The sequence below is a fragment of the Trachypithecus francoisi genome, unplaced genomic scaffold, assembly GCF_009764315.1.
Source record: "Trachypithecus francoisi isolate TF-2019V2 unplaced genomic scaffold, Tfra_2.0 Lachesis_group4, whole genome shotgun sequence".
NCBI classification, from domain to species: Eukaryota; Metazoa; Chordata; class Mammalia; order Primates; family Cercopithecidae; genus Trachypithecus; species Trachypithecus francoisi.
Genome location: NW_022681469.1, coordinates 92,576,688 through 92,591,804, shown reverse-complemented (window position 1 = coordinate 92,591,804; position 15,117 = coordinate 92,576,688). Strand labels below are relative to the sequence as shown.

General features: G+C 41.0%; 1 pseudogene; it reads right to left on the bottom strand.

Annotated features, from left to right (window-relative positions):
- Positions 1 to 4,786: 4,786 nt before the first annotated feature.
- On the bottom strand, positions 4,787 to 9,374 carry LOC117072164 (annotated as a pseudogene).
- Positions 9,375 to 15,117: the final 5,743 nt, after the last annotated feature.

The window sequence follows — 15,117 nt, the reverse complement described above, 5'->3', positions numbered from 1 at the left end:
CACTCCAGCCTGGGCAACAGAGCGAGACTCCGTCTCAAAAATAAAAAAAGAAAGAAAGAAACTTTCTCCCCATCTGACTTCTGTGTGACTCTCTGAGTTTTACTATAACACCTTTAAGGAACTGAATTTAGTTACTGATCTACTTCGACTTCCTCAAAAGAGAGCTCTCCATGTAAGTCAGTGTTTGTATTAGAATGGGGCACAATATTTTAAAGATATGGCATTGGGGAGCAGAGCATTGGCATTAAAATAAAATAACATTAAGCTCTAATATGAGATTTGAAAAACATAGTCTGGGCAGAGGGTCCAGTGAATCTTAGCAGGAATAACCAGTCTTCAGCATTATCAGCTTAGTGCTGACTGAAGAGTCATTTGGCTACATGTGATTTTTACACATCTGTCAACTAAATCAGAGTTCGAAATGAAAAATCTGGCACATAGAAACATTATGGGGATTTGTGAGTCCCCCTGGAGAATTTTGGGTCCATAAACCAATGAAATAGATTACTATGATACATAAATAGAGTATTTTCATCTGTGACAGACATAATCTCGCCCTGGTACTCTTTGTGTCATGTTACTCACTGTCCTCAGACCCACTTTAGAACATGCTAAAAGATGAGTAACAACATTAAATATGGAAAACATCAAAGAATAAAGAACGGAACCACCTTTGGGAAGACCTAAATGCAATCTCTGTCAGTACCACTAACTGTGGCCTCTGAGTTAGCCCACTAACTCCAGTCCTAATGTAAGTACGTTACAAATCACTTCAACGGTCACGACCTCATTCATCCGTCCAGCAAATCTGTGCCATAATAGGTTTTACTAGTACAAAAACTGAAGCTCGCTGTGTTTGTAACTTACCTAAAGTCACACAGGTGATAACGGTGTCCCTGAATCCAAATCCACATATTCTTTGTATTGAGACAGGCAGGTGGAAAGCGCTCCCTGGCAAAACTCCAAACGGCCAGTGCACTGGGAGGAGTGCGCACTGGGATGGAGTCACAGAAGTTCCCGCGCGTTTGCAGCGGGAGGAGCTTGGCCCCTCCTCTTCCTGGGTGGAACCTGGGATTCAATCTGTGAGGCGGGAAGCCCACTGGCAGGAAACACACTCTCTCGCTTTGCTAAGAGTCTCTGTTTCACCTTTTCTTCCATTTCACCCAATAAACCCTGCCTTCCTCATGCTTCAAATTGTCTGTGAGCCTAATTTTTCGTGGCCATGTGATAAGGAACCCTGTCTTTAACTGAACTAAGGAAAAAGTCCCACAACACTATTATGCCATAAAATGTCTTTAATCTGTAAAATTAGAATATAGCAAGTCTTTATTGAGTCTCGAATTTCATTTATTTATTTTAAAAAAATGTTTATAACTTGAGTGGGTCAAAACGTGGGTATATAAAAAAGAGGAATTTACGTGTCTCTAGAAGAAAAAGAAGAGATTGCAAGGGAAATATTTAGTGTCCTTTTGAAAGTACATTAGTGCCAGGCACTACAGAAGTCTTCCTGAAGGTGGTAGTACAGGCAAAGCATGCACTTCAAGCTTTGGGAACAATTTTTAGAAAAATTTTTGAGGTCTTTATAAAAATTGTCAAGGAACTGTTAACATAATGACAGCAACATATACAAATGTCTGGAACACTATCACATATTTTAAATCTAGTTTTTGATGTAGATCTATTTGGAAATATTATGTCAGCCTTTCAGGAAGTATATAATTTTGAGATTGAATAAAATCAGGCTGTCTCCATGTTTATTTGAATTAATGAGATGTTTGATGTTGTCCACCTTCTCCCTTGTTGTCCAAACCCTAGTCAGTGCTCTGACTTGAAAGCCAAGTTCTCTGTGTCTGTAACCAAAGAGAAAAGCTCATCACCCTGGTTAGGCAAAGTTCACAGCTGCCACAGCCTCCTGAAATGCCACACTGCCTCCATCAGTGTTTCTTCTTGTGTTCTCTTTGTGCAGAGTGTGTTTGGAGTTACTGCAGTTTTTGGTCATCACTGAATGATGATATCTCTTTAGAAAGTCTCTGTAAGTGTACCCAGGGCTCCCTGAAGATGTGTAAAGTCTCTGCACAAGTTTGAGCATTCTTAAGGAGCAAATTGCTAGCATTTTGTATTTTTATATTTGTACAATGAGAAAACTTTCTATGGATTTGATATTCTTTCCTGGAAATACTTCCACAAGAAAACAATATATGGAAAACCCATTTTTAAGGAAAGTTTATGTTTTTACATTAAACAACAATTGAAAATAAAATATTCCTGTTGGAATAATGGGATCTTGATTTTAGGCCGTTTGTCAATTTAACAATTAATGACAGAGCTTAGCAATGACATATAGCTAACAGCAAAATTCTTGTGGCAGTACCCTCATCTTCCCCCTTCTCCCATGCTAAAGAATAAAACAACATATTTCCCAAGTTAATGGTCCCAATGTGGGGCCAATTTTATTTTCAAATAATTACAGAATCACAAGAAGTTGCCAAAATAATACAAAGAAGTCCCATGTATATTTCACCCGTTTTCACCTTCAAAAATAACATCTTACATAACTAATACATTATCAAGACCAAGAAAATGACGTTGGTACAAGTACAGCCTTACTCAGATTTCACCAATGTTGACAGGCACTTGTGTGTATGTGCATATGTGTGTGATTCAGACACTTTTATTACATGTAGATGTGATAAGGGTACAGATCTGTTTCATTACTGTGAAGATCCCTAATGGTTCCATTTTATAGTTATACCCATCCATCTCCCTCCCAGAGACCATCTCTATCCTCTGGCAACCACTACTCTGTTCTCCATCTCTATAAATTTGTCATTTGGAGAATGTAATAGAAATAGAATAATACAGTATGTTACCTTCTGTTTATAACCTTTTTTTCACTCAGCATAATTGCCTTGAGATCCATCCACCTTGTTACATGTGTAATAATAGTTGATTCCTTTTTGTTGCTGAGTAGTATTTCATGGTATGGGTGCCACACAGTTTGATCATTCATTCACCCATGGAAGGGCATCTGGGTTGTTTCTAATCTTTGGCTATTACAAATAAAGCTGCTATAAACATTTGCGTATACATTTCGGTGTCTATAAGTTTTCTTTTCTTTGGGTTGAATGCTCAGGAGTATCATTGCTGAGTTGTATGGTAAAATGTGATTAAATTTTTAAGAGATGGCCAAACTATTTTCAAGTGGTTGTACCATTTTGCATTCCCACCAGTAATGTATAAGGGATCCAATTTCTCTGCATTCTTGCCAGCATTTGGTGTTATCACTTCTTTTTAAGAATTTTTTTTTTGAGATGCAGTCTCGCTCTGTCACCCAGGCTGGAATGCAGTGGTGCTATCTTGGCTCACTGCAAGCTCCACCTCCCGGGTTCATGCCATTCTCCTGCCTCAGCCTCCCGAGTAGCTGGGACTACAGATACCCACCACTGCGACCGGCTAATTTTTTGTATTTTTAGTAGAGACGGAGTTTCACCGTGTTAGCCAGGATGGTCTCGATCTCCTGACCTCATGATCCACCTGCCTCAGCCTCCCAAAGTGTTGGGATTACAGGCGTGAGTCACCGTGCCCGGACTACTACTGAGTTTTGAGAGTTCTTTATCACATATATGGTTTGGAAGTGGTTGACAAATGTTTTCCTTCAATCTGTAGCTTGTATTTTCATCTTCTTAACAGGATCTTTCATTGAGCAAAAGTTTTTAGCATTGAAGAAGCCCAATTTATTTATTTTCTTTTATAGAATTATAATATTGGTGTCATGTCTAAGAATTCTTCACATAGTCCGGGGTTCTGAAGATTTTCTCCTATGTTTTCTTCTAAACATTTATACCATATACCATATCTCATGGACTAATGCTTTTACCCTAATTCATATCCCATATACTTAAGGTCTCATTAGAAACAAATGGCACCCTCCAACAGATAATTGGATAAAGCTTAATAAAGGGACCATTTACAAAGGTGCAGGAAGAGAAAAGAGAAACCAAGAAAGGTGAAGCACCCTAGGGGTAGCAACAGTGGGGCACTATTACCACTCCTAGGCCTGACTGGGCGAGAGGGAGAGGAGATACCAGGGAGCTGTAGCTGCGGAAGTCCTCACAGCAAGAGCTGTGGCCTGCCTAGCAACCCACTGGGGAGGAGCCAGGAGAATACAAAGCTAAACTTCCCTCTCTTCCTTCTTACCAGTTGGCACCGGAGAACACAATAGCTTGTTTACATACTTGAAACAAGACATGGTATCAAGAAAGGTTGGATTTTAAGAAGAGTACCAGAATCCCTACATTTAGATTCTTAAAGTACAAACATCAATAAAAAGCAAAAAAAAAAAAAAGAGAGAAAGAGGAAAATGGAAAATCAGAAATGCCAGTGTCAACTTATCTGATCATACCAATGCTGCATTTGAAAGAAAACACGTAAAATGCAAAAAATGCTTACTCTAATAGCAAAGCAAGAATTTCAAGCCTTGCTGAAGGTACTAACTATCCACTATGTTTTTTCTTTCTTCCAAAGGCAAGCGATCCTGATCAGGGAGGTGTAATGGCATTGCCTTCCCCAGCCTTCCAGGACTTTCTGGATTGTCAAGCAGTAATTAACTTGGTTGGGGGTGGGGGGGTAGGCAGAGAAAGCTGGAAAGGAAAGAGAGCCAGTAGATGGCAGATGGTTGTCATTTAGGCATTTTTGTCCATGTGGAACAGGATCCTTGCCAAGGGCAGGCCTTCAGTTCCCAGACTGGAGAGAAGGAGGGTGTTAGAAAACAAGCAGTGGCATAGTCCTAAAAACTAGGACTAATAGGGGAGAGCAAAATGGTAACCTGAGATCTCTGCAGAGTCTCAAGGTCATTTGGGAGCAAAAGATTCCAGATTCCAGATTTCAGGGCCGGCTGCAAGGCTGTCTCTCCTGATTTGCATGGGGACCTGCAGAATCCAGGGCTGGGCTTGTGACCACCATCTGAAGGGACATCTGAGGCTGTTAACATATTTGATTAAGTTTAGGTTGGTCAGGAAAATGGGTGGCTTGAACATACACGATTCCGTGTGGCAACTGACGAAAGCAAAGATGGGCTGCTGGCCCAGAGCTTTAAAATGTTACCATGGATGGGAATGTTGTTGTTGTTGTTGTTGCTGTTGTTTTGGAGATGGAGTCTCACTCTGTTGGCAAGGCTGGAGTGCAGTGGCACGATCTGAGCTCACTGCAACCTCCGCCTCCTGGGTTCAAGTGATTCTCCTGCCTCAGCCTCCTGAGTAGCTGGGACTACAGGCATGTGCCACCACTCCCCTCTAATTTTTGTATTTTTAGTAAAGACAGGGTTTCATCATGTTGGCCAGGCTGGTCTCAAACTCCTGACCTCAGGTGATCCACCCACCTCTGCCTCCCAAAGTGCTGGGATTACAGGCATGAGCAACCGTGCCCAGGAATGTTTTTTATTCATTCAATGAACAAATATTTATCAAGTTTGTTCTAAGAGCCAGGTCCCGTGCTGAGTCCATGGGACACAGTGTTAAGTAAAGTCCAGTTCTCTTAACCTTAAAACGGAACTTAAAATTCAAATAGAAAATGCCATCAGGCCTCCCAAAGTGCTGGGATTACAGGCGTGAGCCACCATGCCCGGACTACTACTGAGTTTTGAGAGTTCTTTATCACATATATGGTTTGGAAGTGGTTGACAAATGTTTTCCTTCAATCTGTAGCTTGTATTTTCATCTTCTTAACAGGATCTTTCATTGAGCAAAAGTTTTTAGTATTGAAGAAGCCCAATTTATTTATTTTCTTTTATAGAATTATAATATTGGTGTCATGTCTAAGAATTCTTCACATAGTCCGGGGTTCTGAAGATTTTCTCCTATGTTTGCTTCTAAATATTTATACCATAAACCATATCTCACACCTGTAATCCCAATACTTTGGGAGGCCGAGGTGGATGGATCACATGAGCCCGGTAGTTTGAGACAAGCCTGGCCAACATGACAAAACTCTGTCTCTACTAAAAACACAAAAATTAGCCAGAGCATGGTGGTGTGTACCTGTAATACCAGCTACTCGGAAGGCTGAGGCAGGAGAATTGCTTGAACCCAAGAGGTGGAGTGTAATGTACATGGATGTGCTTTGGTCAAGGATAGGCCAAGGCAGGCGTCAGGCCTGCATGACTCAGTGAGTCTGGTGCACAGGCGCACACCTCCACTTGTTATGTAACCTGTCTGTGTAAGTTCATACTTGGCTCTAAGCCACTATTGTCTGTAAAAGGTATAACTGTCCTGCTGACGCTCTACAGCGGCTCTTGGCTTGGCTCCTGGGGCTCAGCTCAGCTCAACATGGCTTGACATGGCAGGCGCGCTGGCAACCAGAGAAAGAGAGAGAGAGAGCCAAAGATGTCCAACTTGCAGACAGAGGGGAGCCACAGCACAGTTTGCACTGGTACCCAGGGAGAGAAAGAGTTAAGCTGCTGATCCCAAAGGCAAGGGAGAGCCCGCCATGCAGCTGCAGGCATGGGGGTGGCAGGAGCCGCAGAGCCGGAACAAATAGCTGAGATAAAGGTGGACAGTGTAAGAGAGCTAATGTGAGTAAGCTACTGATGAGAAAGCTGCTGAATGAAACTACATTTCACCTGCCTACGGCCCCCCAAGTATTCTTTCTGCCCATCCACCCACTCCCATCAGACTTCAGCATGGGCTGAACCCAGACTCTGGCATTTGGACCTAACATAAAGGTTGCAGTGAGCCGAGATTTTGTCACTGCTCTCCAGTCCAGGCAACAGAGCACTCTGTCTCAGAAAAAAAAAAAAAAAAAAAAAACCATCAAAGAGAAAGAGAAAAGAAAGATAATAATCTCTAAAGAGTGATAAATGCTATGAAGAAAACAAAAAAGGGCATTTGATAATAGCTGAAGTGAGAGATGGGAGAAATGGTACTCTAATTTCGTTAAGATGTCTCTGAGAAGGTGACATTAGAGTTGAGGCTTGTTGACGGAGGGAGCAAGCCCCTCACAGGAAAATCTAGGAGAAATGCAAACAGCTGGAGCAAAGGACTTGCGACGAAGGATTTTGGCCTATTTAAGTAACAGAAAGAAGGTGGGCGAGGCCAGAACAGAATGAGCCAGGAGGAAATCATTTAAGATAAAATGAGAAAAAGGGAGGAGGCTGGCACCAGATTTTAGCCTAGAAAAACTGAAACTCCTAGTTTGATCTCAAACCTTAGCTACAACATTCAGCCTTAGGTGCTGACCAGGTGTAATTCATTGAACAATGCCATGTTGCCTCTGACAATTACCTCCAGCAAGCTGATGAATTTGTAGTCAAGAGCCTCTCTAAATCAACACTATTATGCCTTATTACCTCCAAGCAAATCAGCATAAAGGGATAGAACAGACCATTAAAAATGAGCCAGCAGTTTGCTAGGTGACTGTTCAATAAGATCTCATTAGCCCTTCTGTGGATACGCTTCCTGTATGTTCACCCATAGGAGTCTGTCCTGTTTAATAATTCTGCGGGCTCTGCATCAAGGTTTGCCTCCATCCTGACCATGTCGATTCAGAGCCAGGACACAGTAAGAATGCACTTTGAATGCTGCTCTTAAAAGAATTAACCAGGTCGGGCGCGGTGGCTTATGCCTGTGGTCTCAGCACTTTGTGAGGCCAAGGCAGGTGGATCACTTGAGGTCAGTAGTTGGAGACCAGCCTGGCCAACATGGTGAAACCCCTTCTCTACTAAAAATACAAAAATTAGCCAGGCATGGTGGCAGGTGCCTGAAATCCCAGCTACTTGGGAGGCTGAGGCAGGAGAATCCCTTGAACCCAGGAGACGGAGGTTGCAGTGAGCCAAGATTGCACCACTGCACTCCAGCCTGGACAACAGAATGAGACTCCATCTCAAAAAAAAAAAAAAAAGAGAGAGAGAGGCCGGGTGTGGTGGCTCACGCCTGTAATCCCAGCACTTTGGGAGGCCAAGGCAGGCGGATCACGAGGTCAGGAGATCAAGACCATCCTGGCTAACACGGTGAAACCCCCGTCTCCACTAAAAACACAAAAAATTCTCTGGGCATGGTGGCCGGTGCCTGTAGTCCCAGCTACTCAGGAGGCTGAGGAAGGAGAATGGCATGAACCTGAGAGGTGGAGCTTGCAGTGAGCCGAGATCGGGCCACTGCACTCCAGCCTGGGTGACAGAGCATGACTCCATCTCAAAAAAGTGAGAAAGAGACAGAGAGAGAGAGAGAGATTTAACCTGAAGACTTGGTTTTGCCCAGATCATACATCTCTCACTGTAACTGAAGGGTGTGAGACTCACCAGTTGTGGACAGATGTGCTGGCATCAGGTTGCCATGTCAATATCCTCTCTAGGCATTCATCGTAGGGTTCTATGGAAAAGCAGAACCACCTGACATACCTCCTTCAGTGTTCTCTAGTGGTATTCCTTTGACCAGGGTTCCTGAGCACTGAAAAGAAACAGAATATGAAGAAAGAAATATGTCCTCCTTGGCCACTTTTACTGCTTAAAGTAGTCACCGGACTACTTTAAGCAGTAAATCATTTAATCATCACCTAGAGCACTTTCTTAAACACATACTCTTCTTTTGGCTAAAAAACTCAGAGAAATGGTCATGCCACATAGACAAACATGTCTGTTGGTGTTAGGACTCCAGATAAGTTTTTTTTCCCTGTGGATTATTTTAGCTATAGGCTTCTCATGGATTCCCCTCCATTCTGGCCCCAGAGATCTCCTGCTTTTGAATGAATAGTGAAGTTTTAATAATTACCTGTTCGCTGTTGCCTCAGTCCCTCAAAAATAATTTTGTAGGACATTAAAATACCATAAGTATTTACAAATTGGCTTCTGTTAAAGTGTTTTGACACTACTCTTTTTTTTTTTTTCTATGAACAAATACTTTTTAATGGGTTTAAAGTTTTTTTTGCTTGTTTGTTTTGTTTTTACAAATATACTGGAGAACCACGCAATGCTGCCAGCATTGGACATAGTCCAGGGACCACAAGTCTGCACACTCCTTTGCTACTGGTCCTGTAATGGCAGAACCTTTCATCTGGCCTTTATTGCTCACTATGACCCCTGCATTATCTTCAAAAGAAAGAAACACACCATCTTTTCTCCGGTAGGGCTTTCATTGTCAAATGACTACTGCTGGATGTACCTTTTATCTGAGCTCTGGTTTGCCTTTCTTGACTGTAGCCATCCCCATGTCACCCACGCTAGCAGCGGGAAGTCTGTTCAGCCGTCCCTTGATCCTCTTCACGGAGATGATATACAGGTTTTTGGCTCCTGTGTTGTCAGCCCAGTTGATCACAGCTGCTACTGGAAGACCCACAGAAATCCGGAATTTCGCACCAGAGGGCCCACCACATCCTCACTTCCACATCTTGAACCCGAAAAGAAGGAAAAAGGAAGTAGATTTTGACACTATTCTTAAACAAATTATAGGCAAATTTATCCTGTTTAAAAAAAAAGAAGATAAAGAATAGGCTGGACACGCTGGCTCACGCCTGTCATCCAGCACTTTGGGAGGCCGAGGCAGGTGGATCACAAGGTCAGGAGTTCAAAAGTAGCCTAGCCAAGATGGCGAAACCCCATCTCTACTAAAAATACAAAAATTAGCTGGGTGCAGTGGCAGGCGCTTGTAATCCCAGCTACTCAGAAGGGTGAGGCAGGAGAATTGCTTGAACTCGGGCTTCAGAGGTGGCAGTGAGCCAAGATCATGCCACTGCACTCCAGTCTGGGCAACAGAGCGAGATTCCATCTCAAAAAAAAAAAAAAAAAAAAAAGAACGAGTTCTCATCTCTGCAATCAGCAATTCCGTATATTCAGAACTTTGAATATCTCTGCAAATCTGTTAAAGTATAAGCACCAGAAATAGGCTCATGCGAAAAAAAATTATGTGGCTAGTAACGGATCTAGTAATATTCTTTAAAAATTCAGAACTACAGTAATCTCTAGTACTGAATATTTGCAACATGTTCTTGAAAAAAAGACTTATACACTCTAATATGATTAAAACACACTTCAAGATTAAAATATTCATTTAAATGGTTCATATTGCCTGATCTTCCTTCGGAAGGTCTAAGGCTTTTTGTGGAAAAGCCCTTCTTAGAACTCCCTAAATTGAATAGTCACCGTTGAATAGCCATTTTCTACATTCCACTCAGAGTCAGGTTGGCCTGAGGTTTTCAGATGTCATCAGCTTGTCCAGCAAAAACATGTGTCTTTGGATTGCTCCTTCCTACTCCATGAACATGTAAAGTTAAAGCCACCCTTTCAACGGAGCTTCCTTCTCTGGGAAGGTTGGCCTGGTCCCTTTCCTCCCTAAAGGCAGGACCATCATCACCTGTGAAGAAAGATGGAAAGGGATAGGAGAGGGAAAAAGAAATTCCCTTCCCCAGGCCTACATAAGGAAGGGGAAAATTTCTCTTTTCTTAGCAATTCAGAGATCCTGACTGGCATCACCTCCCAGGACTCCAAATGCTTCCTTTCTTGTTATAATCCTCTTAAGTTCTTTTTTCCCCATTCCCCCTGTGATTCTGTCAGTGTTTCCCACTCATTCTTACTGGGCTTGGCGCCCCTCCTCCACACTGCAAACCTCACCCAGAAGCAAGGAAAGAGGCCTGGGGGCTTTCAAGTTTATGGTGCATTATAGGTGCATGCTGGGTGGTGTTGAGCAGGGCTGCGGAACTAATCAGTTATCTTAACACTGCGGACAGTAGGGCTAGCATTTGTGGATTGCCAAATGTCACTGCTTATTTCAACTGTAGAAAAAAGAAATCAGCTTTATGAATTACTGATCAGTGCTTTGAATACCCCCTCTCAAAAAATCTACAAAATCACCCACCAGAGCTAACCAATTAAAGAAAGAAAGAAAGCAAAAACTCAAAAGAAAATTCTTTGCTCAGTGAACAAAACTAAAGGCAAGGTAAATCAATGCTATTGCAGAAATTGTAAATGAAACAAAGAGACATGTGTTATGTTCCAATGAGGCTCATATGAAACCGACACTAAGATTCCATACTCAGGGTTAATCACAAAACCATAGAATATGGATTAAGCTACTGTGAAAGGTAAAATACAAAGCAACAGGACAGAGAAATTTTAATCAGGAACAAAGATTGCCATAATCCCCAAATGGGTTTGTTTTTGGAAGAAGAGACATTTGTAGAGGACAAACATTCTTAAAACAATAGGAGTGGTGTATAAATTAACCAAAGTAAGATCTAGGCTAATGTTTGGGTGAATCAGAGTAAGTACTTTCTACAAGTCGTGTTCTGCACAAGACTAACTCTATGCATCTCTTCAGTATGGTCTAATTTTTCTAAAATTAGACTGTAGCTCTTTGAAGGCAAGAATTTCTTCTTTATGCTTTATAGCTTCTGGTACACAAGGATTATCCAATTTTAAAAAATTAGTCCACTCTTGTAATATCATTTTTTTTTTTTTGAGACGGAGTCTCGCTGGTCTCCCAGGCTTGAGTGCAGTGGCGAGATCTCCGCTCACTGTAAGCTCCGCCTCCCGGGTTCACGCCGTTCTCCTGCCTCAGCCTCCTGAGTAGCTGGGACTACAGGCTAATTTTTTGTATTTTTATAGAGACGGGGTTTCACCGTGTTAGCCAGGATGGTCTCAATCTCCTGATCTTGTGATCCGCCCGCCTCGGCCTCCCACAGTGCTGGGATTACAGGCGTGAGCCACCTCGCCCGGCATATTATCTTATTTTTTTGGACATCCTTACAGTATTATTATTACTGTAAAGCTCTTCTTCCGCTCGTTTTTTTCCCCTGAAGATGGGTAGAAAATTCCACATAAATAATGCAAAAATAAAAATCATAGGCAGCTATAAGAAATAATTATTGTTTGACAACAATCACACCAATTTAACGATAATAACAGAGCATATTATGAGAAAAAATAAGTTGGTTCTTTTTTTTTTTTCTTTTCCTGAGAAGAGATAATATGTTTGCAGATGTCTTCTCACCAACCAAAGTAGGCACACCTCTATGGGACAAACAAGCTCATTTTGTCAAGAGACTTATTTATAGAATCCTTGAAAAACTAAATAAATAAGGGTAATTTCTCCAAAGAATATTTCGAACATTTTTGAGAATCTTGGATGGAAAAGCCAGTACCACAATAAACAAATGTAAATTTTAATGTAGTTTTTCTTCTTCTTCTTCTTCTTCTTCTTCTTCTTTTTTTTTTTTTTTTTTTGAGACAGTGTTACTCTGTTGCCCAGGCTGGAATGCAGTGGTGCGATCTCAGTTCACTGCAACCTCCACCACTTGGGTTCAAGCCATTCTTCTTCCTCAGCCTCCTGAGTAGCTGGGATTACAGCATGTACCACCATGCCTGGCTAATTTTTGTATTTTTAGTAGCGACAACGTTTTGCCATGTTAGCCAGCTCCAATTCCTGGCCTCAAGCAATCCACCCAAGGCGGCCTCCCAAAGTGCTGAGATTACAGGCATGAGCCACCACGCCTGGGATTAATGTAGCTTTTTCTAAAAGAGTAAGAATAAATTCTAAGAAATTAACATAACTTGTGGGAAACTAGTATGTTAGCAAGACAGGAAATTTGGTAAGTTCCAGACAAGAAGCTTAAAATGTATAACTATGTAGATCATGATAATGAAAGCATACAGTTTTACTATATTATTCATTTCTGTGACAAAGTATGTAATAATTATCATCATATTTTAGTCAGCTTAGCAGATCACACTTTGAACTCTCTAGCATAGGCTGGAAACGTAAACTGGAAAGTAGAGAACAAAGAGTCTTTGTAAAAGGCCAATTCCTTGTTGAGCCAATACACATAATATCCTATAAAGAATGGACTGCTAACACTTAAGTGATAATAATACTGTAACAATAAAAATCTTGCATTTAGGCCGGGTGCAGTGGCTCACGCCTGTAATCCAGTACTTTGGGAAGCCGAGGTGGGCGGATCACGAGGTCAGGAGATCGAGACCATCCTGGTTAACACGGTGAAACCCCATCTCTACTAAAATTACAAAAAATTAGCCGGGCGTGGTGGCAGGCGCCTGTAGTCTCAGCTACTCAGGAGGCTGAGGCAGGAGAATAGCCTAAGCCTGGGAGGTGGAGCTTGCAGTGAGCCGAGATCCTGCCACTGCACTCCAGCCTGGGGGACAGAGTGAGACTCCGTCTTAAAAAAAAAAAACATAAATACATAAAAATAAAAATCTTGCATTTATAGAAAGCTTTACACTTTTCAAGTGCATTTATTTTAGCTTATTTGATATCCCCAAATCATGAGTATTCATCTTTGGACCCTGAGAAAAATGTATTCTTCATTCAAAAGATTCTTGGGCTATCTTGCTTTGTGCAAGAAAACAGTGCAAATCAGTGAGTACTTTCCTCCCAAGCATGAATTTTGTTTTCCTCATAGCACAATGCCATAGGAATACGAACGCAATATGAAAGCAGGTTTAAATTGCTATGAATCAGTGAAAGAAAACCCTTATTGAAATCACAAATTATTTATCTTGGAGACATAATTCTCCAAATCAACAAAATAATATATTTGATGGAAACTGCTGGCTGTCTACCAAAATCTATTTTCCTTCTTGTCCTGGGCATATGACTACCAGGGTAGATCACATTTCCCAGCATCCTTTGTGGTTACTTGTTGCTATAGAACATGAGAAGTAATCAATTCTACTACTTGGCCTGAGTTGAGGACACAGGGTATGTTTCTTCCTGTTCTTTCTTCCTTTTTCACTTGAAGGAAATGAGCTGGCAATCTCACTTTGCCATGCATATGGCAACAGTGCCCTAGGGGATGGTTGTGCAAGCTGATGGAAGGTACCTGAGTCTTTGATATTAGGGAGTCAAGCTTCCCTGGACCATTCTCCGGATACAATGAGAAAAAGAAACTTTTGCTTTATTTAAGCAATTATATTTAACATCTGTTTGCTATATCAGCTTATCTTTAATATATATTCCTTAAACAGAAAGATTTTTATCATGAGAATGAATGTCATGTATCTGTGAAGATATAGATAAAAAGATAAGGGATACAGCTCATCCTTGTCAAATGGAGCAAAGTTCACACATCCGTGGTGGTATCCAAACCATGCTTAATAAAAAACAATTCAGTTAGCCATCCATGAATGCTTATAAGTTTCAGTAATAGTAATAAGTGAATTTGTGTCATCTTGAGCAATTAAATACACAGTTTATTAAATGAGCAATTAAATACACAGTTTATTAAATGAAACCAAGAAACAAAGGGAATAACATGTTATCAATGTCTCACATATTGAAGAGATTTGAATTTCATCTGAAAATTCCTAACATTTGGTAAGTTGACAGAGTTAAATAGTCAATCTTAGGATTTTTACAATGACCTCCACATTTTTCCAGAAAGTAGTTTGTGAAGATGTAAAGCATATTTTATATCTTATGTTTGACATGCATGCACTGATTAATAGGTTATATTCAGCCCCACTCACTTGTTGGCTTTACAACAAATGACAGCCTTGATTTTGTGACATGGCAAGTCTTTGAGCCCTCTTATCAACTAGAAATTTTTGTATGTGTGTAGAATTTATTTACTTATGAAATCTACTTCTAGTTACTGAGAAGAAGCATACTATGAATTTTTTAAGCAGAGAGGGGTTTGTGAAAAAAAATAGAAATGTAAAAGAGATTATTCTGTATAAGCCTACCTCATAAATAATACTTATACTGCCCAAGGTAATTCATAGATTCAATGCCACCCCCATCAAGCTACCAAATACTTTCTTCACAGAATTGGAAAAAAATACTTTGAAGTTCATATGGAGCCAAAAAAGAGCCCGCATTGCCAAGACAATCCTAAACCAAAAGAACAAAGCTGGAGGCATCATGCTACCTGACTTCAAACTATACTACAAGGCTACAGTAACCAAAACAGCATGGTACTGGTATCAAAACATATTTATAGAGCAATGGAACAGAAGAGAGGCCTCAGAAATAACACCAAACATCTATAACCATCTGATCTTTGACAAACCTGACAAAAACAAGAAATGGGGAAAGGATTCCCTATTTAATAAATGGTGTTGGGAAAGCTCAGTAGCCACATGTAGAAAGCTAAAACTGGATCCCTTCCTTACATGTTATA